This window comes from Pteropus alecto, unplaced genomic scaffold, assembly GCF_000325575.1.
Source record: "Pteropus alecto unplaced genomic scaffold, ASM32557v1 scaffold71, whole genome shotgun sequence".
Classification (NCBI taxonomy): Eukaryota; Metazoa; Chordata; class Mammalia; order Chiroptera; family Pteropodidae; genus Pteropus; species Pteropus alecto.
In genome coordinates, this window is record NW_006433024.1 from 16857186 (window position 1) to 16867596 (window position 10411).

Below are 10411 nucleotides of genomic sequence, written 5' to 3' on the forward strand. Positions count from 1 at the left end.
GACACAGCAGGATCAAGGGAGTGAAAAAGCTGTGGCAATCTGATCCTAAGCTATTTGGATATCAAAAACATAGATGATGCTGTTCTCACAAGATAGAAATAATGTTCCCATACCCATAACTTGACATATGGATGTGCATGAGCATGGCATTGTGATGTGAAAGGACTGTAATTTTAAAGCTTATATAATTTTTGAGAGCCTTGTTCTCTAAGTCAAGCTTGGATTAGGAAAGTGTACCAATAAGCTCTCCTAAGATTCTATCTGCCAAAAAGTCTATTTATCTCATGACTCCAATGGATTATAATTACTGGTATGAACAGGAAGGGCTCCTGATACTTAAAACACCCAGAATCTAAGCCAATAGATTCTATTGCCTAGCAGGTATTAAGCATCAATAAATATTGAAAGAAGAAAAGAGGGAGAGAAGGGAAGGGGTGAGGAATAGAAGGGAGGGGAAGGAAGAAGAGAGAACAGGAGAGAAAGAGAGAGGGAGAAGGAGAGAAAGAAAGGTAAGCTTAAGGATTTTGCATAGTTGGAGAGGCTTGTTTCAGTGCTTACCACACATGCACACGCACACACACACATACATATACACAGAAATCCACTTGCTCTTTGTTATAATCATAAAACACTTCCTTGTACCAAGGAAATTGCTTTCGGCGACCTTCCCCATAAGGGCTGAAAAGGGGTTGTTGTAGGAAATAAAAACGCCCATTAAAGATAATTCTGTCTGCCAGCAACTATGTTTGCACAGATGACTTTCCCATGTTTATTATGGAGACCAGTGGGTAGGGAAATATTTTGTTCATGATAACCACCCCTATAGCACTTAAATATCAGTCAGAGGAAGTTAAATGCTATTACAAACAACTACAAAATATAAGTGACTTAACACATAGAAAATTTCTCATATCACCGTCCAGTATGGTTTAGCCATGGAGAAATGGGTCATTCGGGGTGACTCAAGTTCCTTACATCCTTACTGGGGCTCCACAGTCCTTGAATCTTCCAATTCAGCTGTAGATTGGGGACAGAGGATGGAGAATCACTCCTAGGAGATGAGCCAAGCCTTGGCTATCATCTGCCCACATTCCATTGGCCAGAACTCAGTCACGTAGCCCTCACTGCAAGGAAGGCTGGGAATGGAATATGCCGGTGCAGAAAATGGTTTCACAACCAGTCAGCTTCTGACACAATTACACATTATTTCTCTCTACTCTTTCACCACTGATTCCAGGTTCATACTACATTTCAGTGACTTCCAATGCCAGTGATTTTTTTTTTTTTTATAATCATGATGCTGGCTGAAGTCACCCAGTGAGGATTTTACTAACTGGCAATAAAAAGACTACAGCAGCACCTCCACCATCCAGCTCCCAATTCAGCAGAACTATTAAGAAGAACACTAAGAAGAGAAGACTTTTAAGTTGCCCAGGTGAGCATCCCACGTTGACCCACCAGTAGATCCTGACCTCTGGTCCCTTCTCCAGCCACAGCCTGGGAAAGTGCTCCAGAAAGTTGACTAGCCTATTACCGGTGGCAGAGAAAGGGAAAGCCAGCCGTGTGGAAAATCACCCTGAATTCTGCTGCACAAATCATATTTTATTATCTCTGGTCAACCTATTAAATCCCTTCTCCTTCAAACGCATGCCACATGAGTGAAGGACAAAGGAAGGGAAACAAGGAAGGAGAGGAAAAGCTAACTGAAGCTACATGATCAAGCTGGCTACTGCTAAGTACAACTAATTGCTCTTATAGGATCATTTGAAAAGCTACAAATGCTACTGGTAAGTCTCCCCCAATCCTATTTCACATTTCTAGGGAGGAAATCATTTTTCGAAGCCATTCCACAAATATCATGAGTCATTACCTATGCTGTAGGTCTCCTGCCTGCCCCGAGAGTTTGCCACTCCTACTTGTTTTCACTGTGGCTGAGAGGTAAAGCTCTGAAGTTTACTGTCCATTATTTGAGACTCCAGAGAATCAAATCACTCCCCTTTCCAAATTCTAACCAACCGAGGCCAGCACGAGGAGCAAAACCAGCATCAAACTAGTGTTCACTTCATGACTGGTATACCTAGGCCAGAAATCGTGGCTGGGCTTCCCCACGGCCACCTCTGCTCTGAACTTATTTCATCCAATTACAGGCAGAAAGCCTAGGACAGAGAAAGCAGAGGCATAAGCAGAAGTGGACTCCCTTTGGTCAGTTATCAAATGTTAACCAGAAAGAAAAACTAGCCCACTCCCTTGAGCAGAAGCTCTCCAAAAAAAAAGCAAAAGGGCAGCATCCAGTTCTAGCAAAACTGATAACTTGGCCCAAGGAGAGGGCCAAGTAAGGAATATGAAAAAAGATTCCTTTCCAGGACTTCAGAAGGAGCAGATCTGCTGGCATGTGTTCCTTCTGTGGGAAGAGTTAGAAAGATGGTATGAGAAAAGAGAAGGTTTCTCCTCTACTAAGTCACCAAAGCCTGCCGGTGGGAACTTCCTGACTTTGGTTCTCACAGGCTTCTAGCATCCACAGAAAAATAAAAATCTTGCTTTCCAAACGAAGTCAGAGCAGAGCCAGGCAGAGAGCAGGAAGGAAGCTGTTCAGTGATATTTAAAACTCTGTATAATAAGAATACTATTGTACTTTCCTTTTGCTTCTAAATTAAAATCTATAAGATGAAGCGTCTGGAATCCAAATGAATTTCAACACCAAGAGGATATTACTTGGAAGAAAGGCAAGCAGTCAGCATGGGCAACTGTGCATTCCTGATGGAAAGGCACTGGGGAGGTGTTCAGAGTTGCCGCCTCTCCTGCTGAGCCGGCAGATTGAAAGCCATTTCTTGGAGGTCAGGAGTGAATCTGATCTTTTGCCTATTTGCCTCGCCTTTGGCAAGCTCCAGGGCTCTCAGCAAAAGAGTTCAATTCCCTAAGCACCCCCTGCAAAAATATTTCCTCCTCTATTTATGGTTTGAATGATTTGTCTCAGCATTTGCCCCAAGTGGCAATATAATTAGTGGCAATATAATTAGATGCATAGATCTGCCTGCACATATTACCCATGTCCACAGAGGGGTGGGATAAGTAACTGCACACATGCTGGGACAGCATTCTCATGTAGTTTGGAGTGCACTCCACTGCACAAAGGGGCAGTAAACACCCCAAAATCATATGCAGACCAACCGTGGGCCTCAGTGTGGGAAAGATGATGAAGTGATTCAGTCATTGTTTTATTTGCTTTTCATTCAACTAATATTTGAGTGTGTCCCTACAGTTACTATAAAGGTTCTATTAATCCATATATGCATGAAGAATCATTTGTAGATTGAAAAATATATTCGTCTTGCATACATATGAATATTTTTAAGTAGGTATACAGTGCAGATAAGAAGCTACTCCTTTGCAAGCTTCTCCTCACCTTCCTTATCTTTCTACGTTGCAGTGTGCCAAGCCTCTTGTTTCTTCTCTAAATATACCCATTCTCTGGGTGATGTCATCTAATTCTGTGGTTTTAAAAACTATCTGTATCAGATGATTCTAAAATGTAGATCGCTAGCTCAGACCTTCCCATTGAACCTGAGACATTTCCATTCCCTAATTGACATCCACCTGCTGACGTCCATAGGCAAAATATGCCCCAAACAAGCTTCTGATCTTCCTCCACCAAGCATGCACCCTCTACAGTCTTTCCTGTTTAACTAATGATAACCACATCCTTCAAAATGCTCATCCCAGAAGCCTGAGACATCTTTATCACTTCTCTCTTAGTGATAAAGATAACCAGTCAGCAAATTCTGCCAGCATTACATTCAAAAAATATACAGACTTCAATCACTTCCTACCACTATCCCCACCACAACATCCCTGGACAAAGCCACCTTCAACTCTCACCTGGAATACTATAACTGTCTCACAATTTATCTCCCTAGTTCTGTCCTTGGCTCTTCAGCATCAATTTTCAAGACAGCAACCAAAGAGATCCTTTAGAAACATAAATCAGATCAACTCACTCCTCTGTTCCTTCCAATGGCTTCCTATCTCATTCAAAAGAAGAACAAAATTCCTTCTCATGACCCATAAAGGCTCTTCAGATATGAACTACACCGAGTCTCCCCACCGTGCTCCTACTCATTCACTTTGCTACAGTCACATGGGTTCTTTGCTCTTCCTTGAAACAGATAAGCAGACTATACCAGGGCCCCTGCACTTGATGTGTCCTCCTCCTGGAACACTCTTCTCTAAAGCATCAGTATGGCTCACTTCCTCACTTCCTTCTGACATGGCAGGTTATATATAACACTCTATACAAAATAACTATTCTCCTTCAAGATTTCTCATTCCTTCACCATGCTTCACCTTTTTGCTTTGTGGTATTTGCACCATCTTAACACCAAAGTTTATTATTTGCTTCTCTTCTATAAAAGCATACACTTTGTTTCATTCACCGGTATATTCCCAGAACCTAGAACAGTCCCTGGTACCTAGTAATTCCTCCATAAGGAAAATGCATGCACCACTTGATGCACAAATGAATTGCCTTAAAAACTGGTAACAGAATTTCTCGTAGGAAGAAAACTGACTCTGTTGGCAAAATACCTTGATAAGTCTTTGGGAAAGAAAGTGAAGTCTTGGGAACATGGGTTAAGTAAGAGCCAAGAGAACAAAGAAGAAAAGCATGAGATAGTAAGAGAAATTTGTTTCTTGTTCTTGAGAGAAATGGATAGGTAAAAGAAAGGACAGAAAGGGTAGAGGGGAGCTATGGAAATGGTGCAAATATAAGGACCAAGTGAGGTAAAGTGGCCAGCGGAAAGGAACCCCACAAAGTGAAAAACAAAACCTTCTGTAAACAGCATTATCCAATATTCTCTTTGAAGCTGTTTCATTAAACTTCCAACATTCCCTCAATGTATAAATCTTGTTAAACTTAGGCAATGCCTTATGTATGTCTTATGTATACAGACCAACTACTCCTAAGTAGCGGATTCTTCCACCTAGGCAGTTTGAGGGAACCAGGCAGGACCTACAACCTACAAGAGCACAATCAAAAGACCAGACTCCGAGTTCCGGCACCATCACTTATCAACTAGAAATCGCTGAGCCGGTCTCCAAGCTTTGGTTTCCCCAACTGTACATAACAGATAGAAGCACTGGAGATACAAATAAAGTCACATCGCTTCTACGAGATGTACTAGCTATAAAGCCAATATCTCCCTCTTGAATGTCCCCATTCCCATGAATTATCACGCATTTAAAGACCCATAAAGGGGTTTTTCTTACCCAGGGATATGGAAAATAGAGTCTGATCAGTCAACAGGCCTGCTATAGTTTCTTTGCTGGGGCTGGTTCTTTACCAAAGTTGCTGTGGATCCACCGCTGTGATATTTCACTGCTCAAGATTCCAGCACAGCCTGCAGTGGTTCTTCTAGAAAGGTGAGTCTCCATCTTAGAAATAGGCTCAGCCAAGAACGTCCCAAAATTAGACTTCTGCCAGTTGTAGAACTAATGGCCAACAACTGTAGTTCTCATATACAACCACTTGCCAGGAAACCATCAGGCCACAGGAGTCCTGCATCACTCTTGATACTTTATCCTCTGCCTCTCAGATCCATCCACCTTCTTTCCAGACCAGGGAAACAGGCTGCTTTTCTTTTGATGCCAGCACAAATAAAAAGGTCTAACTACAGCCTCTGCCTATGGAATACCGGGTTGCTGGTCTACCCTTTTAAGAGTGGCTACCCAGGGACTTAAGAAGGACAAACCCCACCATTCTAAGACAAGCTAGCCTCAGTGCTCCAATTGCATTTACTCTTCTAAAAGGATGCTCGCTACATGATGTTAAGATGACCACACCTATTCTACTGAATGAAAGGGATCTGCCCATTGTGATTCCAAGGTGATTTCCTGGCAATCAGAGACAAGAAAAAATAATCTCTTGCAGGTGACATTGCTGTGTGTCCAGCTTTGTTACTGGAAGAATCATGTGATAATGTGAAAGCGTTTCATTAATCATGGTGCACTATACTGACATTAATTGTAGTCATAAAGATGGATGGAGCAGTCTAGCAATGGAAAGAACATAAGCCACAGGGTAAAGCAGACTAGGAAAACAATCCAGCGCTGCCACTCAATATCTGTGCAATTCTGTGCAAGTTACTTAACCTCTTTGGGCATTCATTTGTAAAATGGGAATGTTATATTAATATTATAATATTAATATATTATATTAATAATAGAATATTAATAAGTACCTCTTGGAGTTGTAAGGAATGTCAATCAAACAGGCAAAACATCTGTATTAATTCCAGGCACAGAACAGTAAATGCTCAATAAATTATAGCTATCATTGTTATGCTTATAGCTCTAAACTATAGCAAATGTTTGAGTACAAAGTATAATGAAACACGCTTATATGTATTGTTTCATTTAATGCTTACCTGTGTGGTAGCTATTTACTGCCTATTTTGCCAATAAGGCAGTTAAGGCCTAAAAATGGTGGTATGTTGCCAGAATTACACAACTAGAATGTAGCAGAAGAAATACTTGTACCCATGTGTCTATAGAACTACAGAACTATTCCCATATTCGGTGACAACAACAGCATTTATGTTCATGCTCAGGGATCTACAGGTACACTGTGATTCAGCTGATAAGCTATCCTCAGCTGGGTGGCTTTGCTTCAGGCTTTAAATTACAGGTCTGCTCCATTATCTCTGGATCCCAGGCTGAAAGGATTGCTGCTACCAGGGCCATGTCCTTCCTGTGATAGACGACCAGAGCACAAGGGAGCAGGCCCAGTCGCACTAGCACACTTCAAGCCTCTGCTCCCATCACATCTGCTCACCTCCCCAAGCAAGTCACATGGCTAAGCTCAACATCAGTGTAGAAGGCCAGCGTACCACTCTACACAGCAATGGGGGAAGAATATTTTTAGAACAATAACTCAGACTATCACATCAGGTCTCACCAACTCCAGAATTTCAGTCCTTATTCATTGTCCTACGATGCCTCTATCTTATTCTAAGACAGTACCTCTCTAATCAAAAAATCATTATTAAACACATTTTTCACTATTAATCTGCATGGGATTTTAGGTCGTTCCTTTTACTTCTTGCCTATAGTCAGTTGCCTGGCTTGGCTCTTCCAAAGAGCAGAGAAGACCCAGCTGGAGGGTAAATGTAAGTTGATAGCCCATCATTCCATGTTCATCACAGAAGCCAGACTGTGCAGCCCCAATAAGCAACCCGCTGGGTCTACAAATTTGCCATGCTCCGCTCTGTTAAAACTTTATTGGGCACAGTATGGTAACTCAATTAATAGTGAGAATGACACTGGCAAGTGTCACCGGAATTGCAACCAATTATTTTCTCCTTAATGTCTTTTTAAATCACAAGCTGACCAAGCTCATCAGGAGCCCTGTCCTTCCACAGGGCATATTCAGTCTGTCTCTGCCTTCCCCATGAGCTTCCATCGCCAGGGTCCTACGACGGTGTCAGCCTCTCTCTTCTCCCAACAGCAGTGCAGCTTCAACCACCAACCCCCTCCTCTCCCCCCACCCTCATCCCCCCACCCAAAGGAACCGACTGAAAACACAAATCAGGCTGTTTGGCAGGCTCTTCTGTTATTGGTAGATTTTTGTTTGTTTTCCCCATAAATCAATAATTTGCTGGCTTTTTTCTTTCTTCTTCTTCACAGTGCTCCTGATTTAGAAAGCGCAGACACAGAAACACCCCAAAGCCAAGCTGAATTACCGCCTAAAGAAATGCATAAAGACAGATTCAAAACCAAGCAGCAGCTGCCCTGAAAAAGCAATAGGTACCTGGATTTCAGAGGTGTCCTGGACCCCTGCTGTCCCATTGAAGTTGTTATCTCCAATCCAAAGTTGAAACTTGTCTGGCTCACAGTAGCCAGCTGGGCCGCACATCCCGTGGCTAAAAGTTAAAGAATGACTAATTTTATTCGTAAGCAATTGGCTTGCCAATCAATCTATGACCTTCAAGAAAGAAAAATTCTACTGTACCCAATGTTCAATGTGGAAAGTCTCATTATTAAGTTATTCCAAGCCTTTTAAGCTGAAGTCAAGATGGGTAAGGGATGACCCTCTCTATGTTAAATACATATTTGTCAAGATCGAGGAAGTCCATGTCATCAGAAAAGATATATGAACTTACAGATTTTTTCCATCTTGTCTCTCGGGATTGGATTCTGAAAATAAATGATTGAAGAAGAGCCACCTGAATGGATGCTAGTATATCTGATGAAGTCCTGCAGGATCTTCCACCCCCACTCCTGGTATTTCTTATCCCCAATGAAGTACTATAGATAGAACAGGCTGTCCACTGTCTCTGGTCACAGCAGACTGAAAGTGCCTTCAGGCCAGATGTCTACATCCTTATAGCTAGTTTTGAGGTTAACGTTGAGGTACACAATTTCTAGGCATAGTCCCATCTTAAACTGATGATACATCTGGTATTAGGCCTCCATTAATGCTTCAGCTAACTCCATTTAATCATGGGTTAGGCCATAGTGTGTATCCAGAGCCAGAGTCTCATGCAAAAAAAAAAAAAAAAAAAAAAACCACACTAAATGACCCATCTGGCTTTGAATTTGGCATTTGCAACTTCCCCTGTGAAGGTCAGTTTGCTGGGCTCAGACTGCTGAATCAGGTGCTTTTTCATTCCTTCTATGGTTTCAACATAATCTTGTAGCAACTGAATTTCTTGCTTTCATCCTCGGATCCACTGCTTAAAGCAGAGCTTGGGCTCCAAGAGTGAAAACCTACTGGAGTAAAGAAGCCTGTTTGTATAAATACAGGCATTAGCCCATCATTCTTCCCAGGCGGGGAATGTACATACTTTGTCACTTCCATTACTGCCTCCTGAAATTTCTCATTTCTAGTGAGATGAGAGAGCTCTCTGAACTCAACCTGAATGCTTGTCACTTTTGACTCTGTACTGACACCAGTGACTATATTTATATGAAGTACTATGGAAAGAAGTGCACAGCCCGTCAGAAAGGCTGCCAGGAAAAGAGACAGATACCATGACGGTAACTTCTCTTTCCGCACGCGAGTACCATCCTTCACCTGCTGCTGCTCCCTGAGGCTCACAGTCACCTAGGGCACACCCGAAGGCGGTTGTGCTGGTTCTGGGCACAGGACTTTTCCCTTCTGCTCCCCAGTTTCCTTCCAGGGTGCTGCCCCCAGCTCTCCCACTGCAGCGCTGCCACAGCACCCACGGCTCAGTCTGGCCAGAGCAAATCTAGTTCTTTTTCTCATAGCCACTGGGCATGTTCTGAGAATATTTTTTCTGTGGGCTACCGAAAAATAGCACCTTTAAGGAGCCAGCGGCCTTTCTGTTACAAAGCGTTATTAACTAAGCCCCAAACAAACTCCTGTAATGCTTCTCAGACTTTGGCATGCCTGAGAATTATCTGAGGGCTTACTAAAACACAGGCTGCTTATCTTCATTCCCAGAGGGTCTGATTCCGTAGATCTAGGGTTGAGAGATTTTACTTTTCTAATGTGTTCTCAGGTGATGCTGATGCTGCTGGTTTTCGGACCACACTTTGAGAGCCACTGTTCTGAATCCCGGCAGTTCCAGAAGGAACAGGGCTGGGGATCCCAAGATGGCCAGGCCTGGGACCATCTCCCACCTCCTTCCACCAAAACAGGAACTCTGTGTTTTACACATTCAGCAGTAGAATGAGATTTCATTAGGATTCAAGTTTTTGCACTAAAAATGGTTGGATGACCACTTCTCTAGGTGAAGTCAATATTCTGAATTGTGCAAACTAAAGGCTGAGAAAGAGTAACATAACTCAAGAAAACTAGAGAAAAGAAAGCAGACGCTTTCTTTCCATTTGTTCAGCAAAAGCTCAGGGTTACTAGATGCTGAAAGACTGTGCTTGTTGCTGGGGTGAAAAGACAAATAAGCCAGAGACCTACTCACCAGAATACACATCTAGTATAACAAGATGAACATGCAAAACAAGTGAGGGCAACTAATACTATGTAGTTGCTATGACAGAGGCCTCTTTATGGAAAACAGAATAATTCGTGTGTGGCTCACATAGTATCCTCCCACCTCCCATTTCAGAAAATAATTTACTAATTGATCATGTGCTGGCTGGAAAATTACTGCTTGGCCATCACCCATGGGAACATAACATTCTAACAATAAGCTTTCTGCTTCTGTACCCCTGCTTGCACAACCAATCTGTGGGTTGACAGGTAGTGAATAGGAGAAAAATAGACCTTTGTGTTTAAGATAGAATGAGGAATGGGATTTAGGGCTTAAAAACCCTGTACCTCTACATTTCGAGGCTGCTTAATTTGGGGTCTGCGTACCCCTGGCAGACCCAGCTAGCTGAATAAAGAGTATGTTTCCTATAACTCACTGATTTCTGGTGGTCCGTGTGTCTTTTGGGG